General features: G+C 36.6%; 2 protein-coding genes across 2 annotated transcripts in view; one reads left to right on the top strand and one right to left on the bottom strand.

The window, feature by feature from the left end:
- LOC103272599 (zinc finger protein 829) overlaps nt 1–21,337 on the bottom strand; it is a 310,263-nt gene that overhangs the window by 93,241 nt on the left and 195,685 nt on the right. The window lies entirely within an intron of this gene.
- ZNF568 (zinc finger protein 568) overlaps nt 1–21,337 on the top strand; it is a 102,538-nt gene that overhangs the window by 57,431 nt on the left and 23,770 nt on the right. The window lies entirely within an intron of this gene.

Below are 21,337 nucleotides of genomic sequence, written 5' to 3'. Positions count from 1 at the left end.
GTACACAATGGAATATCGCGCAGCCATAAAGAAGAACAAAATCATACACTTCACAGTAACCTGCGTGAACTTAGAGTCTATAATACTGATTGATCTTTCACAGAAAGAAAGAACTGAGTATCACATGTTCTCACTCATAAGCGGACCTTGAACAACTATTATAATACTATAAGAAAAGTACTGACAGCAGGAAACTGGGGGGAGGGGGAGCAGGAAGGTGGGACTGGCAGTAGTGGGAATCTATCTGGGAAAGGGGGGCCACACCTCATCAACAAGGATACCTGCATAATCTGCGTAATGAATATTTGTATACCTAACCCTGAATTGTACCCCACATCTTAAAACTTAAAAAAGAAACTTATCCTGGCTTCTCTGTATGAACTGTATCTCATAGTACCCAAATGGTCCTGTTAGAAGTTGCAACAGTAAGTCCTCTATATATGAACAAATTTAGTTCCAAGACAGTGTTCTTAAGTCCAATTTGTTCATTAAGTCCAGCAAAGTTAGCCTAGGTACCCAACTAACACAATCAGCTATATAGTACTATACTGTAAGAGGTTAATACTTTTCACACAAGTAATAACATAAAAAACACAAAACATACAACATGTTTAATCTCACACTACAAAAAACAGCTAACATACAGAGGCTAGCATCAAGTGAACAGGCAAGAAGAGTTACTGATTGGAAGAGGGTACAGTAGAGAACTGTAAGTAAAGTACTCTACAGTAAAATATACAAAAGCACAACCACTTAGAGGATGCATGCACATGACAGTATATGCCAGACATGAGCTAACTGATGTGACTGAACACATCTTTAAAAGTTTGCAACTTGAAGATTCGTACATAGGGGACTTACTGTAATTTAGAAAGGAAAGTTCTATACAGAATAATTCTGCTTAGTAAACATAAGAATGTGAGAATTAGAAAAATCAACATTTTATAACCTCAAATGAAATGACTGATCCAAGCAATAATTATTAATTTATGCTAAAATCCTAAATGAAAGGTTGAATGAGAACTGGTTATTTTTAGGATACTAGTGTATTACCCAACATAAAATCCAACTTTGAAATGAAAAGCTCGGTTTCACCATTAGTCAGTCTCAACCTCCAAGTCGTACAACTAAATATTATGTGCTGATTGATGTTATACTATATATAGATAGAACCATTAATGTTTAATTGGGCATTTAATTGCTAATTTACTTAAATATAGGGGGAAAGTTTAGTAATGCCAAAACGAATCAATTGGGCAAAGCCTGAATATTGCATAATTTGCAAGTCAACTGATCTACTCATTCCAATAGGTCAATAGCATGAAAAAGAAAGAAATATTCTAGATTTAAAGAAACTTGAGAGACACATAATCAAATGCAATGCGTGGACCGTGTTTGGGTCCTTTTTTGAAGTAACCAAAGGCTAAAAGATACTTGGAAGTATAGTGGTATCTCATTGTATTTTTCTGATAACTACGTGATGTGTAGTACCTTTTTATGGATTATTGATCTTTTAGATATCTTCATTTATACAGTGCCTGTACTAATCTGTTACCCATATTTTTTTTTGGACTATCGCTTATTAAATTTTTAACTATATATTTTGCATACATATCCTTTGTCAGATGAATTCATTCTCTTCTCCCAGTGGCTTAATTTTTTTACCCTCTCACTGGTGTCTTTTAGTGAACAGAATTTATTAAGTCTTCATTACTATTTATTAATATTTTTATTTTGTGGTTAGTGTTCTTTGTGTCCACTTTTAAAAATCTTTTCCTATATCAAGATCATAAAGATATTTTCCTGTGGTTTCTTCTAGAGGCTCTGTGTTTTTCTTTTTACATTTAGGTCTGTGATCAATTTTGAGTTATTGTACCTACTTTGAAGTAAAGATTAAGGTTCTTTTTTTTTTTATTCCAATAGCTTTAGGGGGTACAAATAGTTTTTGACCTGGGCTTTAAATGTGCCCATCATCCTCACCTGTGCACATAGTACCAGATAGGTGATTTTTCATCCCTCTTACCCCTTCTAAATATGTCCATTATATAAGGTTCATTTTTTTCCTCACATACATATCCAATCAACCTAGCAATATTTATTAAAAAGACCGTTCTTAACCTACTCAACTTCAGTGACATCTTTATCATAAATTAGGCATGTAAATATGCTGTATTCTATTTCATTGATCTACTTATTTATCTTTGCACCAGTACCGCAGTGTTATTTACTGCAACATTGTTACAAGTCTTGGTATCTAGTGTAAATTTTTCAGCTTCTTCATATTCCCTTGGTTATCCCAGGTCCCTTACATATCCATATACATTTTTAAATTAGGTTGTCAATTTCCACAAATATTGTACTGAAATTTTTATTGGGATTGCATTGAATCAATAAATCAATTTGAATGAAAATTGACATCTTAACAGTCTTACAATTCCTGAACATGGCATATCCTTCCATTTATTTATTTGTTTTAGCTTTCTTTAATTTGTCTCAAAATGATTGGTAGATTTAAGTGTAAATCTTTTTTCCATCTTTCATTAGACATATTTCTATGTGTTTGTATGTATGCTATTGTAGATTGTACTTTTAAAGTTAGATTTGTTGCTAGTAAATAGTAATTTTAGACCTAGCTTATTCATTTATTTTTGTTAGTCGTTTATAGGTTGCTTTGGATTTTCTATATACAAAATGTGTGTGAATAATGACAATTTTACCTCTTTGTTTTCAATCTTTACATGTTTATTTTTCTTGCCTTATTGCACAAGCTGTTATCTCTAGTACAATTTTGAATAGTGGATATCCTTGTCTTTTTCCATTTTTTTAAACTTCAAGGGGAAAGTATCCAGTATTTCACCATTAAGTATAAAGTTAGCTGTAGATTTTTATAGCTATCCTTTATGAGATTAAGGAAGTTTCCTTCTATTTCTCATTTGCAGAGAGTTTACATCAGGTACAGGTTTTGTGTTTCATCAAGTTTTTTTTCTCTATTAAATGTGCTTTTTTCCCCTTTATTTTGTTAGTGTGGTGAATTATATCAATTGATTTTCAAGTATTAAAGTAATCGTACATTCCTGGAATAAACTACTCAGTCATGATTTATTGTCTTTTTATATATTAATCAATTCAATTTGTTTATAATTTTTCTGTCTTTATCCATGAAAGATATTTACCTTAAAAAAAAAAAAAAGTAATATTCTTATCAGGTTTTGCTATCAAGGCTATTCTGATATTAATGATTTGAAAGAATTTGTATACTTTATTCATGAGAGAGATTTGCCTTTACTTTTCTCTCTTTTTTGATATGATATCCTTATAAGGGATTTGTTATCAAGGCTATTCTGACCTCGTTAATGAGTTGGGAAATGGGTTTTTTTTCCTATTTTCTGGAATAATTTGTGTTAAATTATTACTACTTTTCTAAATATTTGGCAGCATTTACTAATGAAATCATCTGGCCTGTTGAATTACTGTATCTAAATCTGTCTTCTTTCTCTATTCCTTTTTTACTTGCCTTTGGTCACCCAACCACCACGAGTTATTCAGTGGTCAAATAAAAGTTCTCCCTGATAATACCAAAAGCAGATATCATTGAAATAGTGTAATATTGTCACAAGGATAAGTAAGTTGATTTGTAGAATGCAAAAGGGAACCCAGAAACTGTCCCCCATTTGTATGGATTCTTCTTATATGATGATGTGTTAGTTTCCTAGGGCTGCTATTAACAAACTACCATGATCTTATTGGCTTAAAAACTACAGAAATTTGTTGTTTCATAGTACTAGAAGCCAGATGTGTGAGATCAAGATGTCAACAAGGTTGTGCTTCCTCCAAAGGCTCTATGGGAGATGCTTTGACTCTTCCAGCTTCTAGTGACTCCAAGTGTTCCTGGGCTTGTAGCCACATCATTCCAGTTTCTGCCTCAAGTAGTCACATTGCCTCTTCCTTCCATTTGTCTCTCTTCTCTTAAAAGTACACTTGACGTTACACAAAAATCAACTCCATATGGATGAAGAGTCTTTTTTTTAGATGAAGAATTTTAATACTAAAAATAAAACAAATACTTGTTAAAGAATATAGTTGGATATCTTGTAGACATTTGTGTAGGAAATATTTCTTAGAACACACAAAGAGTTGATTTTAAGAGAAATAATTTATTTGGGAGGCTGAGGTGAGTGGATTGCCTGAGCCCACGAGTTCGAGACCCGCCTGGGCAACTTGGCAAGACCTCATCTCTACAATAAAATCAAAATGAGCCAGGCGTGGTAGCGCGCCTGTAGTTCCAGCTACTTGGAAGGCTGAGGCGGAAGGATCACCGGAGCCCAGCAGGTTGAGGCTGCAGTGGCCGGGAGCGGCCACTGCACTCCAATCTGGGCGACAGAGTGAGACTCCAACTCAAATAATAATAATAATAATAATCAAATGAATAATACATTTGGAAAATATATTTGTCATATGCATCTGTATTCCAGGACCAAGTTTGGAGAAGCACTGCTTATATAGAACATAGCAGTCTTGTGGCAGAGAAAAAAGAGAAATGGCAAAACTATGTAATACCTCTTAAAGCTTCTTCTCTGAACTGAAATATATCACTTTCACATTTAATTGGCAAGAGTAAATCACATTATTAAGCCTGATCTCAATAGACAGGAAGTATAATCTTCCTCTAGGTAGGGGCCAAGAAGAGAATGGTAAAATGTATGTTACAATATCACAATGCTATACCAGCCCACTAAATAACTAAATGTGGGCTCTGTGTGACCTACTAGTGAGCATGTGTATGACCCAGGGATATATCTGAGTTTATAATGTCAAGCATAAACCAGCAAAAACAAAAGTTGGGAGATATAGATCAGTTGTCTACATTTCTTCTCAGTAGAATTTTACTCCTTATAATTCTCAAATCCAAATAATATCCTAAAACTAGACTGAATATCTTCAAAGATAAATAATTCTGGGGGAAAAATCTACTTCTAAGACTAATAAGATATAATATAACTATCAAAGTTTTCTGATGATTTTCTAGTGGAAGGTATATAGTTGTCCTATGATTTTCGGAGGAATGACTGGAAGTCTCCATTTCTATGTGGACTTTCTCACAAGGATTACTAGGAATGGTGTGTAGGCTTTTGCTCAAGTAAGAAGTATGGGTCCATGCTTTATTTAATCATGTTGAATTTCTCATAGGGTTAGTGTAATCTTAAGAGAATTTGCCCAAAGGCAGCCTAAATTTTGGTTAACTTTGGTTGTGAGAAATTTTGGTTGGTTCTAAGATTTGTAGACTAAAGAACCAGGGAAAGTGGTTCCAATTGGGAAAGATCTCCAATAAAAGAGAATCCAAAGTCCTGTTGATTCCCACTGGGCCTGATAAAAAGCCCTTTCACTAGAAGCTGAATGGGGACAGTATATGCTGAACCAAGTTGATAGGTGGAATGCAGGGACCAAGATCCTAGAGCAGAAGATTATTTCCCAACCAGAAATGTGAGAATGAGGGAAAGAAAGCAGAGGGGAAAGAGAAGAAATGAGAGACAAGTCAGAGCTACTTTAAGATTGAAATATACTTTAGAGACTAAAGAAGTCCTCAGCACAATTAAAATAAGTGCATTACAAGGCACATACAGCCTACATTAAAATTATTTCTATATTTAGCTAAATAAAATTGGGTTAAGTATTATACTGCCACATTAAATTTTAAAGACAACTTATAATGTTAATTTTCATATTTACATTCTCTTATATTGCATTTCACTTTACTGTGCTTAGCAGATGCTGTATTTTTTACAAATTGAAGGTTTGTGGCAACCCTGCATTAAGCAAGTCTATCAGCACCATATTTCCAACAGCATGTGGTCACTTTGTATGTCTGTGTCACATTTTGGCAATTCTGGCAATATTTTAAACTTTTTCATTACCATTATATTTGTTATGGTGATCTGTGATCAGTGATCGTTGATGTCACCGTTGTAATTGTTTTGAGGCTTCACAAACCACACCCATATAAGACAGTGAACTTAATTGATAAACGTTATATATGTTCTGACTTCTTCACCAACCAGCCATTCCCCATCTCTCTCCTTGTCCTCAGGCCCTTCTATTCCCTGCAACACAACAAAATTGAAATTAGGTCAGTTAATGATCTCTATGTATTCAAGTGAAAGGAGGAGTCACAAGTCCGTCAATTTAAATCAAATGCTAGAAATTATTAAGCTTAGTAAGGAAGATATGTTGAAATCTATGATAGGTCAAAAGCCAGGTCTCTTGTGCCAAACAGTTGCAAAAATTTTTTGAAGGAAATTAAAAGTGCTACTCCAGTGAACACACAAATGATTAAAAAAAAAAAGAAAACCAAAATAGCTTTATTACTAATCTGGAGAACTCTTCAGTGGTTTAGTTAGACCAAACCAACCACAACATTCCCACAAGTCAAAGCCTAATCCAGAGCAACACCTACTTCTCTTCAATTCTTTGACGGCTGAGAGAAGTGAGGAAGCTGCAGAAGAAAAGTTTGAAGCTTTTACTTCATGAGGTTTAAAGAAAGACATTGCCATAATATAAAAGCACAAGGTGAATTAGCAAGTGCTGCAGCAAGTTATCCAGAAGATCTAGGATAGATCATTGAAGATGGTTACACTAAACAGATTTTCAGTGTAGCCTTATATTGGAAGACGATACCATCTAGGCCTTTTATAGCTAGAGAAAAATCAATGCCTGGCCTCAAACCTTCAAAGAGCAGACGTACTCTCTTGTTGGGTGCTAATGCAGCTAATGACTTCAAGTTGAAGCCAGTGCTCATTTACCATTTTTTAAATCCTAAGGCCTTTAAGAATTTATGCTAAACCTGCTTCACAACTGTGCTCTATAAATGGAACAACAAAGCCTGGGTGACAGTACATCTGTTTACAGCATGGTTTGCTGAATAATTTAAGCCCACCATTGAATATTACTCAGGAAAAAAAGTTTTATTTCAAAATATTTACTGCTTATTTACAATGCACCTATTTACAATGCACCTGGTAAAGAAATTAATGTTACTTCTTGCCTTCTGTTATAGTCCATTCGCTGTTGCTTGTAATGGAGTACCCAAAACTGGGTAATTTCCTGAAGAAAAGGAATTCATTTCTTATAGTTATAGAGGTTGAGAAATCCAAAGTTGAGGAGTCCTACCTGTTGAGAGCCCACTTGCTAGTGGAGACTCTGCCGAGTCCCAAAGCAGCACAAGACATCATATGGCAAGGAAGCTGAGAATGCTAGCCAAGGTCTCTCTCCTTTTAAATTCACCAGTCCTGTTTCCATGATAACCCATTCATCCATTAGCCCACTAATCCATAATGGATTAATTCATTCACGAGGGCAGAACCCTCATGATCCAATCACCCCTTAAGGTCCCACATCTCAATTCTGCCACATTAGGAATTAAGTTTCAACGTGAGTTTTGGAGGAGAAAAACATTCAAACCATAGCACCTGCCAATGCAACATCTATTCTGCAGAACGTAGATCAAGGGATAATCTGACTTTCAAGTCTTATTACTTAAGAAATACACTTTATAAGACTATAGTTGCCATAGAGTGATGCTTATGATGGATCTGGGCAAAATATAGAAAAGCTCCTGGAAAGAATTCACAATTCTAGATGCCTTTAAGAACATTCATGATTTATAGTAGGCAGTCAAAATATTAACATTAGTTGGAGTTTGGATGAAGTTGATTCCAACTTCATGGATGACTTTGAGAGTTTTAAGACTTCAATGGAGGAAGTTACTGCAGATATGGTGGAAATAGCAAGAAAACTAGAATTAGAAGTGGAGCCTGCCGGGTGCAGTGGCTCAATCCTGTAATCCCAGCACTTTGGGAGGCTGAGGTAAGAGGACTGCCTGAGTCCAGGGGTCTGAGACTAGCCTGGGCAACTTGGTGAGACCTCGTCTCTACGACAAATAAAAAAATTAGCCGCGTGTGGTTGGCATGTGCCTGTAATTCCAACTACTTGGAAGGCTGAGGCAGAAGGATCGCCTGAGCATGCCACGGCACTCCAACCTGGGCAACAGTGAGACTCTGACTCAAAAAAAAAATGAAGTGGAGCCTGAAAATGTGACTGAGTTGCTGCATTCTCATGATAGAACTTAATGGATGAGAAATTGCTTTTTTCGGGATGACTAAAGAAAATGGTTTATTGAGATGGAATCTAATCCTGGTATAGATGCTGTGAACATTATTGAAATGACAAAGGATCTAGAATATTACATAAACTTAATTGGTAATGCATTGGGATTTAAAGGGGTTGACTCCAGTTTTGCAAGAAGTTTCACTGTGCATAAAATACTAACAGCATCACATGCTATAGAGCAATCATTTGTGCAAGGAAAAATCCATTGATGAGAGAAACTTCATTGTCTTAAGGAATTAAGTTTCAACATGAGTTTTGGAGGGGAAAAACATTCAAACCATAGCACCTGCCAATGCAACATCTATTCTGCAGAACGTAGATCAAGGAATAATCTGACTTTCAAGTCTTATTACTTAAGAAATACACTTCATAAGACTATAGTTGCCATAGAGTGATGCTTATGATGGATCTGGGCAAAATATGGTGAGACCACGTCTCTACAATAAATAAAAAAATTAGCCGCGTGTGGTTGGCATGTGCCTGTAGTTCCCACTACTTAAACTATGTCACTTTAAGAAATTACCACAGCCACCCTAACCTTGAGCAGCCACCGCTCTCATCAGTCACAGCCGTCAACATTGAGCCAAGACCTTCCACTAGCAAAAAGAGTATGCCTCTTTTTGTTCGTCTGATCATTAGCATTTTTTAGCAATAAAGTGTTTTTAAAGTAAGGTATGTGCATTTTTTAAACCTGATGCTGTTGCACACTTAATAGACTATAGTATAGTGTAAATATAATTTTATATGCACTGGAAAACCAAAAAAAATGTTTGACTCACTTTATTATGATATTTGTTGTGATAGTATGGTCATCTGGAGCAGAACACACAGTATCTCTCAGGTATGTTTGTAGACTTTATTGTTTAGAGTAATTATTAGGTTCACAGCAAAATTGAGCAGAAAATATAGAGTTCCCATATACCCCTTGCCTGCTCTTACACACAGCCTCCCTCCCTATCAACATCCTGCACAAGAAAGATACATTCATTATAATTGATGAACCTACATCATTAATCACTCAAAGTCTATAGATTACATTAGGGCTCACTCTTGGGGTTGTATATTCTAGGGGTTTTGACAGATGTGTAACAACCTGAATCCAACATTATAGTATCATACAGAATAGTTTCACTGTCCTAAAAATCCTCTGTGCTCCTCCTATTCATCCCTCACTCTCCTGCAACCCCTGGCAACCACCAGTATTTTTACTGTCTCCATGGTTTTGTCTTTTCCAGAATGTCATGTATTTGGAATCATACAGTAGGTAGCCTTTCCGCTTGACTTCTTTCACTTAGATTGCAATATGCACTTAAGATTTTTTCCAAGGCTTTCCATAGCTTCGTAGCTTATTTTTTTAAATGGTAATTTTCCACTGTCTGGATGTACCACAGTTTCTTTATCCATTTACCTATTGAAGGAGGGTTTGGCAGTTATGAATAAAACTGCTGTAAACATCCATGGGCAGGTTTGTTTTTTTGTTTTTGTTTTTGTTTTTGTTTGAGTTGGAGTCTCACTCTGTCGCCCAGACTGGAGTGCAGTGGCCATTCCCGCCCACCGCAGCCTCGACCTGCTGGGCTCTGGCGATCCTTCCGCCTCAGCCTTCCCAGTAGCCGGAACTACAGGCGCACACTACCACGCCCGGCTGATTTTTTGATTTATTGTAGAGATGAAGTCTCGCTGCCCAGGCGGGTCTCGAACCCGCAGGCTCAGGCAATCCACTCACCTCAGCCTCCCAAAGGCGCGGGATTACAGGTTGAGCCACCGAGCCTGGCCCATGGGCAGGTTTTTGTATGGACATACATTTTTAATTCATTGGGGTAAATGCCAAGAAGCATGATTACTGAATCATATGGAAGAATATGTTTGATTTTGTAAGAAACTACCAAACTCTTCCAAAGTGACTATACTACTTTGCATTCCCCACCAGCAATGAATAAGAGCTTATGTTGCTCCAGCCTTTGATGTTGTCAGTGTTTTGGATTTTCGACATTCTGATAGGTGTGTATAGTGGTATCTTGTTATTTTAATTTGCAATTCCCTAATGATATACAATGTTAAGCATGTTTTCATAGGCGTACTTTCCATCTGTAAATCTTCTTTGGTGAGGTGCTTGTTCGGGTCTTTTGCCTATCTTTTAAACAAAGTACTTATTTTTTCTTAATGTTGAGTTCAAAAAGTTCTTCATATATATTGGGTAACAGTCCTTTATCAGATGTATCTTTTGCAAATATTTTCTCCTAGACTGTTGTTTGTCTTCTCACCTTGACAGTGTCTTTCACAGAGCAGAGGTTTTAATTTCAATGAAGTTCAGCTTATCAATTATTTCTGTCATGAATCATGCCTTTGGTGTGTATCTATGAAGTCATCACCATACTTCAGATCACCCAGATTTCTCCTATATTATCTTCTTGGGATTTAACAATTTTGCATTTTATATTTAGGTCTGTGATCAATTTTGAGTTAATTTTTGTGAAGAGTGTAAGGTCTATGTGTACATACATTTGTTTACATGTAGATGTCCAGTTGCTCCTATACCATATATTGAAAAGATTCTTTGCTCCATTGAATTGCCTTTGCTTCTTTGTCAAAGATCAACTGACTATTTATGTGTGTCTATTTCTGGGCTCTCTGTTCTATTTATTGATCCATTTGTCTATTCTTTCAACCAATACCACACTGTCTTGATTATGATAGGTTTATGTACTAAGTGTGGAAGTCAGGTCGTGTCATTCCTCCAAATTTATTCTTCAGTTTTGAGTTGGCTATTCTGATTCTTTTATATCTTGATATAAACTGCAGAATCAGTTTGTTGATATCCACAAAATAATGTGCTTGGATTTGTGGGATTTCATTGATCTTTATATCAAGTTGTGAGGGAACTGGCATATTGACAATATTGAGTCTTCCTCTCCTTGAACATGGAATATCTCTTCATTTATCTTTGTTCTTTGGTTTCTTTCATCAGAATTTTATAGTTTTCCTCATATAGATTGTGTATATAATTTGTTAGACTTATACCTAAATACTTCATTTTGGGGATGCTAATGTGAATAGTATTGTGTTTTTAATTTCAAATTCTACTTGTTCATTGCTAGTATTTAGCAAAGTAATTGACTTTTGTACATCAGCCTTGTATCCTACAACCTTACTATAATTGCTTATTAGTTCCAGCAGTTTTTTTGTTGATTCCTTCACGTTTTCTACAGGTACAGTTATGTCATGTGTGAACAAAGATGCTGCCAAATCTTTGTTTCCTTTTCTTGTCTTAGTGCATTGACTAGGACTTCCAATATAATGTTCAAAAGTAATGGTGAGAGAGAACCATCCTTGCCTTGTTCTTGATCTTAGTAAGAATGCTACTAACTTCTCACCGTAATTATGTTTGCTGTAGTATTTTTGTAGATATACTTTATCACAAGGAGGTTACCTTCTGTTCCTAAGTTTGCTGACTATTTTTATTGTGATTGGGTATTGAATTTTGTCAAATGCTTTTTCTGCATCTATTGATATGATTGTGTGATTTTTCTTCTTTAGCCTCTTGATGTGATAAATTATGTTAATAAATTTTCAGATGTTGAACCTGTCTTGCATACCCGGTAGAAATCTCACTTGGTTGTGGTATATAATTATTTTTATATATTGTTGGATTTTATTTAATTTGCAAATTTTTGTTTACAATTTTGTATCTATGTTCAAGAGAGATTTTGTTCTGTAGTTTTCTTTTCTTATAATGTGTTTATCCTGATTTTGGTATTAGAGTAAAGCTGGCCTCACAGAATGAGTTAGGAAACATTCTCTTTTTCTGAAAGAAATTGTAGAGAATAGATACACTTTTTAAAAATTTTTTTTATTTTCAAACTGTGGGATACAGTTCAGGGTTGGTTATACAAATATTCATCGTGCAGGTACCCCTGACAATTTTTTTTTATGTTTGAGAGCATTTATCAGTGAACATATCTGGGCCTGATGCTTTCTGTTTTAGAAGATTGTTATTGATTCAATTTATTTAATAGTTACAGGTCTAGTCTTTGTTTTAGAAGATTGTGTATTTCAAGGAATTAGTCTATTTCATGTAGACTATCAAATTTATGGGCATAGAATTGTTCATAATTTTCTTTTAGTATCCTTTTTACTATTCAGGGGATCTGTAGTAAAGTAATCTGTTTCATTTCTAATATTAGTAATCTGTGTCTCCTCTCTTTTTTTCTTAGTGGCCCTGGCTAAAGACTTCTTGATCGTATTACTCTTTTCAAAGAACCAGCCTGTGGTTTAATTAATTTTCCATATTGATTTCCTGTTTTCAGCTCTATTGATTTCTGCTGTTTTCTGTTTTGTTTTTGTTGTTGTTGTTGTTTTCCTTCTGCTTACCTTGAATTTAATTTGCTCTTCTTTTTATAGTTTTGTAAGATGAAAGCTTCAGTCTTTCTTCTTTTCTAATATATGCATCCAGTGCCATAAATTTCCCTCTAAGCACTAATTTTACTGCATCCCACAAGTTTTGGGGTGATTTTGTAAAATGCTTTAAAATTTTTCTTGACTCATAATTATAAGTGAGTTTAATCTCTAGTTATTTGGGGGTTTCCAGCTATTTTTCTTTTATTTCTAATTGAATTCAATTGTGGTCTGAGAGGATTCATTATATGATTTCTGTCTTTAAATTTGCTAAGAGTTTTTTTTTATTGCCCAGAATGTGATTTATCTTAATGAATGTTCCATGTGATCATAAGAATGCATATTCTGATGTTATTGGATAAAGTAGTTTATAGATGCAATTATATTCAGTTGATTAATGATGCTGTTGGGTTCAGGTATGTTCTTACTGACTTTCTAACTTATGCTTCTGTCCATTTCTGATAGACAGATATTAAAATCTTCAACTATAATAATGGGTTCATCTATTTCTCCGTGCATTTCTATCAGCTTTTTCCTCGTGTATTTTGACCCTTTGTTGTTAGATGCATACACATTAAGGATTGTTATGTCTTCTTGGAGAATTGACCACTTTATAACTATATAATGCCCCCTCTTTATCGCTGATTATTATTTTTCTTGCTCGGAGTTGGCTCTGTCTGAAATCAGCTGTCTTTTGATTAGCATTAGCATGATATATCTTTCTCCATCCCTTTTTACTTTTAACCTATATTTATCTTTATATGTAAAGTGGGTTTCTTATAGACAATGAAATAGTTAAGTCTTGTTTGTGTAATCCACTCTGATAATCTTGGTCTTTTAATTGGTATATTTAGACTACTGACATTTAAAGTAATAATTGATATAGTTGGATTACTACCTATCATATTTGTTACTGTTTTTAACTCATTACTCCTGTTCTTTTTATCTACTTTTGTCTATAGTCGTTTTCTGCTTCTCATGATCTTATTTTATCTTTTCCTGCTTCACAAAACTTTTATTATGTAACATTTCTGTAGCTTGTTATATTTACCAAAGATGTTTACAGATGTATTTTTTTTTCCATGTAACAAGCTTCTGCTCAAAGCAGGTTAGTATTCATCTTTTCATTTTCTAGATGAGAGAAAAGAGATCTAGAGAAGTGAAGTTACCTTCACTGGCCCCAGAATGAGTCATAGATAGAATGACATTTTAAGCCTTTGACAGAGTTATTTTATAAAAATTGGTTAAAATAATTATTTTTTAAAATAGCAATACTAAAATTTTATTTAATTAAAAAGCGATATATTAGTCTTTAATAATGTAGTTTTAAGCTGTTGGGGAGGGGAAACATTCTACAGTGCTATGAATAGGTCACAGTCTTTTGGTGAACCTGTATCCCTGGACTGTGAACTTCAGTGGCTTCTCAGTTTTACTGCTCCTTAGGTGGGACAGGTTGGCTAGAGTGGGCTGTTTTCCCTCCCGCATGTCAATTAGGCTGTAATAAACCCCAGCCTAATTGACATGTAGGTTTGTCTTTGGTAAAACAGTTTCTCTTGGAGCATACCTTGTTAAGAAAAGCAGAATGCTCTGAGTGTATTTATAGATGGCTACGTTTCCTCTCCCTGCCAGAAAACACAATGGGATTTTTATCTGGTCTTTACCGTAAGGACTTGTTTGGGCTCCAAGAGGTAAGACTTATAAAAGTGCTGAGACTCCTTAGAGTTTATAACTCTCAAAGTTGTCCACACTGAGCCTCCAGTAATTCATCAACTACAGTTCATGTTTTCCTGTCCCAGTACTGGTTTCCATGGAGGTTTCTGCTCATGGATTTCTGCTTCAGTACGATGTGATTTCCAGTCCACAATTATTGTTTGCCCATCATTACTTCTTTTCTCTATCTCTGACACATGTCTCTAAAACTTCCCCATTCACTTCCTTAATGACTAAAAAGTTTTTTCTTTCTCTTCTTCTAGTTTACTTTTAATCGAAGTATAATTTACATGTAATAAAGCATAAAAATCTTAAGTGTGCATTTTGATAAATTTTTACACATGTATATGCCTGTATATGCACCTCCAAACAAAAATCAAATATTTCCTTTCCCCCAGAAAGTTTTCTTGCCTCCTTCCTAGACAATAACTACAGTCCCCATCTCAGTAGTTTCATTCTTCTTAGCTTGATAAGCCATGGAAATGTTATCCTCAGTGGCAATCTTGACTGATAACTTTATGTACAAACACAGATGGATGTCAGCTGCACTGGGCTTTGGGCAGAGTGCCAGTGCAAATGCCAAGGCAAAGCTTCAACAGCTGCTGCTTGGGGCATAATTAATGACTGTGTCCTAAAGACATTTTAGTGTTCCCAAATAAGCAACTGCTGTTTCTCCTCTAACTAAATTTAACAGCTGAGAGCAGCATGAAAAGCCATTTTACAAAATACTCCCAATATAGTCTTTGTTAAATGAGCTTGGCAGAGGGCTATGCTATGACTGGTGCGCTATTTCAAAGTTGTTTCTTTTTTTTTTTTTTTTGTGATGCAATCACCTTTTAATTACATTGAGAATTAAATTTTAACATGAGTTTTGGAGGGAACAAACATTCAAACCATAGCAATTCTTATAATAAAGAAAAATGAAGCAACAGTAACCAGTCAGAAGCCACTAAATAACTTATAGTTATGTAACTAGTGACTTTCCAGTTGGAAAGACCAGAAAAGGCAACTACAGGGGTGCCATAAAATGTGTACACATTTTAAGAGATATTATCTATGTATTACTTTTCAAAGTTGAATTAAATTATGGTAGCAATGTGCAGTATGGCGTTCGCTCAACCGTGTTTCCACCATTTTCTTTGACTGCCCTGCCTGTAGCATGGTGACACTAGCATTCATTCGATTAATGACATCTTTTGAGTAAACATCACACTTAAAATGTGTATACCTCAAAGTTGTTTCTTATCACTGACAATACCCTTTTGTGCATTAGAGCAGCCCAAGGCACAGTCTAATTTATTATATTAGTCTCTGAACTTTTGTGAAATATTACTTTCTTGTTGCATAGTAGAAAATAGCTTTCTAAGATCTCCTGGTGTCCAGAGTGCAAGCTTGACTTCTGCTGTGTCTGGGCATTCCTTAAAGAGACAAATGCTGAAGGGCAGAGAATAAACCATAAGTATTATCTGAAATATGAGACATCTGAGCCTGGCTGATTTTAAAATCAAAATAATGAAGTGAGTCGGACGCGGTGGCTCAGCCTGTAATCCCAGCGCTTTGGGAGGCTGAGGTGAGTGGAATGCCTGAGCCCACAGGTTCAAGACTCGCCTGGGCGACTTGGTGAGACCTCATCTCTACAATAAATCAACAAAATTAGCCAGGTGTGGTAGCGCACGCCTGTAATTCCAGCTACTTGGAAGGCTGAGGCGGAAGGATCGCCGGAGCCCAGCAGGTCGAGGCTGTGGTGGCCGGGAGCGGCCACTGCACTCCAGGCTGGGTGACAGAGTGAGACTCTAACTAAAGAAAAATAAAGAAATAATGAAGTGAAGATGGATATAAAAGGAGATGGAGCCTGAGGCAATGATAAGCCATGTCCCATAGGGTAACTGATACCTCCAATATTAGAAATGGAAGAGGATTACCTCTAAATAAAAGAAATTATCTTCTGCATTCTCATAGTAAGGACACTGGTCTTTAGTCTTTGATGGCTTTGCAAGTGTTGTAGGAGAGACTTGTATCTATACAAAGACATGTACAACTGGGCTTGACATTCTCATTAAGCATGTAAATGTCTGTTTTCTTGGGAATCTTTGGTCATTGCTATGACTTGAATATTTGTCCTAAAACTCCATGTGGAAATTTAATTGCCATTGTAACAGTATTAAGAGATAAGACCTTTACGAGGTGATTAAGCCACAAGAGTTCCATTCTTATGGGTGGGATTAATGCCATTACGAAAGGACAGGTTTGTTCTCCTTTTGTCTCTTTGTTCTTCTGCCTTCCACCATCTGAGGACAACCAGGTCTCATAGGTCTGATTAATGAAATATAAGCAGAAATATTCGGGGGTGAGGGGTATTTGAAAGCATCTTCTTCCTTAATAAAGGATTCATAATCAACTGACACCGTCTTTCTCCTTAATTTTTGTCAACAGCAGAGAGCAGCATCATATCCCTGGTATAGCATTGTTTCCTTCTGGAACCAGCCAGCCGCCCGGTAGAAGGCCGATTACATTGAGCCTCTTCTATCGTGGATGTGACAGAGATTCTTCCACAAGTATAGACAAATATTCTGGATACCGATTTTCTTTTCCTGCCTGTAATGCTTCTGCCATTATCACAATCATGAACTCACAGAATGCTTTGTCCACTATTATGGCATCCACACAGCTTTGTGTCTGGGATCAAGGAATTCACTTCACAGGAAATGAAGCACAGCCATGCATTCATATTTATAAAATTAACTGTCTTACTGTATACTCCTGGAATCAGGAGTTATATGTATTTTTATACTAACCATGTTTTCCTTCTTCTCATTTTTTACGTACAAATCATTAGAGACTAACTTTACAACTTAGTCTCCAATGAGTGGAACTGTTACTGAATTTGAGGAGGAATTTCAGTTACTCCAACTGAATGTAGCCAGTTGTTGGGAGTGTACATCTTCTCATTTGGATAGCTGTACTTTGCTGGGTAGAAATATAAAGTTGTTTTGCTGTTGTAAAGGACCTCAAATATGTGTAAAAGAGTATATAGAAACTAAGTAGCCAAGGGGTTAGACTGTCAGTTATCAATGTATTACCTCTCTGCTCCAAATTTTCCCTTCAATACCTGAAGGAATATTGAAGAATTTCTCTGGAAATGGACAGCTCTAAGCATTTGTTTTACAGTGAGTGTGGTATTAAGCTTTGTCGGTAGAGGGCGTGCAGGGACACTGAAGGAGGAAAGAGGCTTCTGGCTTTGGTTGCTCCGTTTTGCTTTTCCTTGCTCTTGCTTGTGGTCTGTCAGTGGGAGGTGTGTGTGTGAGAACATTTGTTAATTGTTCAACACCGACCGTGCTCCAGAACGTGCAGTCTTTTGGAGATCTTGCATACCTGGCTCGGGCCTGTTAACTACCTTTCTGAGTCCCTCCTCAGGAGAGACTGTGTTCTCCAGACCTCACACCCCACAGGGGCACTCAATCGCCTCTGCATCCTGCCCATCAATGTTGGCTTGCATGTGCTATGAGAGTTATTTTCTGCAGCCTTCCTGATGCAGATACCATGCACCTCAGGTCTAATGCCTGCAGTGCCACACCAGTTCTGAGTACCTGGCAACCTAGCCAACTTCTCTACCATCCCAGTGGGCTGCAATCATAACTTTTCCAAGGAAGTTATTTGCTTCCAAGTATGTCCTTTATTTGATATTCTCTCTCAACACTAAAGGGCCCTTCAGAGTTCTCTTTATGCCCTTATAATTACTATCCTATTTTCCTGAGCCCACGGGTTCGAGACCAGCCTGGGCAACTTGGCGAGACCTCATCTCTACAATAAACCAAAAAATTAGTCAGGCATGGTGGTGCATGTCTGCAGTTCCACTACTTGAAAGGCTAAGGCGGAAGGATCACCTGAGGCCAGCAGGTCGAGGCTGTAGTGGCTGTGAGCGTGCCATTGCCCTCCTACCTGAGTGACAGTGAGACTCTAAAAAAAAAAAAAAAAAAAAACTTACTGTCCTATCATTGCTTAATAATTCTTTATATCAAACTTCTGTTTAAATTCTTTTGTTTCTATTTCCTGATTGAACCCAAACGAATACAGACTGACTATAGAAACTTATTTGTGGTACACAGATGTTCTCATCCATTCTTGGCAAAACTCCACCATCATTCACAGAGACCGTCACATTTATGCTCCCTATGATACTCAACTCCTAAAATTCTCATGAAGCAGAGCAGTTTGCCATTGACCAAAAGTGTCAGTGAATTGTTTCACCTGAATTCTCCTGTCTCCTTGGTAGATCATGATCTCCACAATAAACACTCCCTACTTTCTCTCCAAGGAAGGTGTTTTTGCCCCTTCAGTGCTCCAAACAGAACACTGGGCATGATGGAGAATCTCAACAACTTGAAAATGCATACCTGTTAACAGTGGTGTTACGTTTTTATGGAGGTTAAATTCAAAAGTCAGGAACAAAATATAAAATTGGTTGTATTCAGAATTTATCCTATACAATATCTAAAATGTTCCAAAAGGCATATAACATGGATCAGTTATCCAACACTGAATAATAATATATATGTCAACTGTACACCATAAAATGCATACGTAGTAAAAAGGCCATATACAAAATTAATTTCATGATTTGTATTTATTTGAAAGAATAACACACACATACTAATGTATATGAAATAACATTAATTTATATAAAATATAAGATTCCTTATATTAAATACGCCTATGATGTTTAGAAAACTCATTCTAAGTCAGCTAACAAAGAGACATGAGTGTCAAGCTCAAATCTGCCTCTGCTGGTTTCAAGGTAGTATTTTTATTAGAAAGGTTTCAGGGGGTAGATTCTGAGATTAGTAGCTGATTGGCAAAAGGAAAGGGGAAATCTGTACAGTCCTTGGGCATTCGCAGTTCTCTTCATGCTCACTCGTGCAAATTCCAGGGGAGTTAGTATAAAGCATGCAGTGGAAATTCAGGCTGTGATGTCAGCAAGCTTGTTCTGCTCAGACTCCAGTCAGCCATCCTGGTTCCAATTGCTTTTTCTTGATCTCACAAGCAGAAGGAGTTTCAGCATTTCAGCAAGTTTTTTCTTTTCTTTCCTACTATCCTGCAAACTCAAAACTGGTTACTGGTTTCAATTTGTTTTTTCAGCAAGTTGTTTCTTTTCTTAAATACTATCCTGTAAGCCCAGGAATTTAGTCATTGGTTTCTTTAACTCTTTGAAACACAGTCTAATTTCTACTATTCTTTCAATGCTTCTGGAGATTTGAATTTTTTCTTTTTTCTTTTTCTGAGTAGCAATCTCAGTTGCACAGGCCGGAGTGGTACAGTGGCACACTCATAGCCACTGCAACCTCGATCTGCTGGGCTCAGGTAATCCTTCCACCTCAAGCCTTCCAAGTCGCTGGAATCACAGGCACATGGAACCACTCCTGGCTAATTTTTTTTTAATTGTAGAGACAAGATCTCGCCAAGTTGCCCAGGCTGGTCTCAAACCCCTGGACTCAGGCAATCCTCTTGCCTCTGCCTCCCAAAGTACTAGGATTACAAGTATGAACCACTGTGCATGGCCTAAAGTTTTTCAAAATAAACTAAGTAAATTGCCCATGAGATGACTACATTCTGTCACATGAGGAGAAATAAATGTGGGAGGGAACCGAGCTGCTTGGGGATGTACCCAAAGTTCCCACTGGAACAGAATTAGGAAACCAGTTCTTCAATTTGTCTCTGTAAGGAAAAAGTTTCAAGAGAAGGAATGCAAAAGTTTGTATATCTTAGTTGGAAGAAAGTAAAAGTATCTAAAGTAAGGAAGAAGGACAAACTTGTCAAAGATATGACTTTCTGAGAAATGACAGGTCATTCCAACCTCTTCCTTCTCTGAGGGAAGACCGCTTCATTCACAGACTAGGGTCAGAAGTCTGAAATGGATCCTAAGGACTAAAATTCAGGTATAGTATAACTATGTCCCTTCTCTAGGTTCTAGGGGAGAATCTATTTCCCTGTCCTCTCCAGTGTTTTTTTTTTTGAAAAAAAAATTTTTTTAATCAATATTTTTTATTATGATATTGTGGGGTACAGTGAAGGGTTAGGTGTACAAATATGCTTCGTTCAGGTATCTTTGTTGATAAGAGGTGTCTCCCCATCCCCAGACAGATATTTACTGCTGTTAATCCCATCTCCCGTCCCCCCCCATAGTTTCCCACCACTGTCAGTCATTTTCTTATAGTATTACATTGGATGTTCAAGGTCCATCATATGAGTGAGAACATATGATACTCAGATCTTTGTTTCTGTGAGAGGTCACTCAGTATTATAGACTCTAGTTCCATCCAGGTTGCTGCAAAATTCATGATTTTGTTCTTTTTGATGGCTGCATAGTATTCCATCGTGTACATGTACCACATTTTTCTAATCCAGTCCTCTTTTGATGGACAGCATGGTTGCTTCCAGGTTCTTGCTATTATGAACAGTGCTGCGATAAACACACGTGTGCAGGTATCTTTTTTATAGAGTGATTTGAGTTCTTCAGGGTATATTCCCAGTAGGGGGATTGCAGGGTCATTTGGGAGGTCAATATATAGAGCTTTTAGGAATTGCCATACTGTTTTCCACAGAGGTTGTACTAGTTTGCACTCCCACCAACAGTGTAGAAGTGTCCCCTTTTCGCCACACCCTCTCCAGCAACTGTTATTTTTGAGTTATTGATAATTGCCATTCTGACTGGAGTTAAGTGGTATCTCAGTGTGGTTTTGATTTGCATCTCCCTGATGATTAGTGAGGTTGAACATTTTTTCATGTGTCTGTTGGCTGCTCAGTTGTCTTCCTTTGAGAAGTGTCTGTTCATATCTTTTGCCCATTTTATAATGGGGTCTTTTTTTTTCTTTTCAGCACGTTTGAGTTCCTTGTAGATTCAAGATGTTAAGCCTTTGTCAGACCCGGAGTTGGCAAATACTTTTTCCCAGTCTGTGGGCTGTCTCCCTGCTCTCTTGATGGTTTCTTTGGCTTTGCAGAAGCTTGTCAGTTTAATGAGGTCCCACTTGTCTATCTTATCTTTTATGGCCTGTGGGTTTCGGGTTTTGTTCAGGAA

The sequence above is a fragment of the Carlito syrichta genome, unplaced genomic scaffold (assembly GCF_000164805.1).
Source record: "Carlito syrichta isolate Samal-C Ts95f unplaced genomic scaffold, Tarsius_syrichta-2.0.1 Scaffold312887, whole genome shotgun sequence".
Taxonomy (NCBI): Eukaryota; Metazoa; Chordata; class Mammalia; order Primates; family Tarsiidae; genus Carlito; species Carlito syrichta.
Note: the sequence above shows the minus strand (reverse complement) of the source record. Positions and strands in the feature narration are given on the sequence as shown.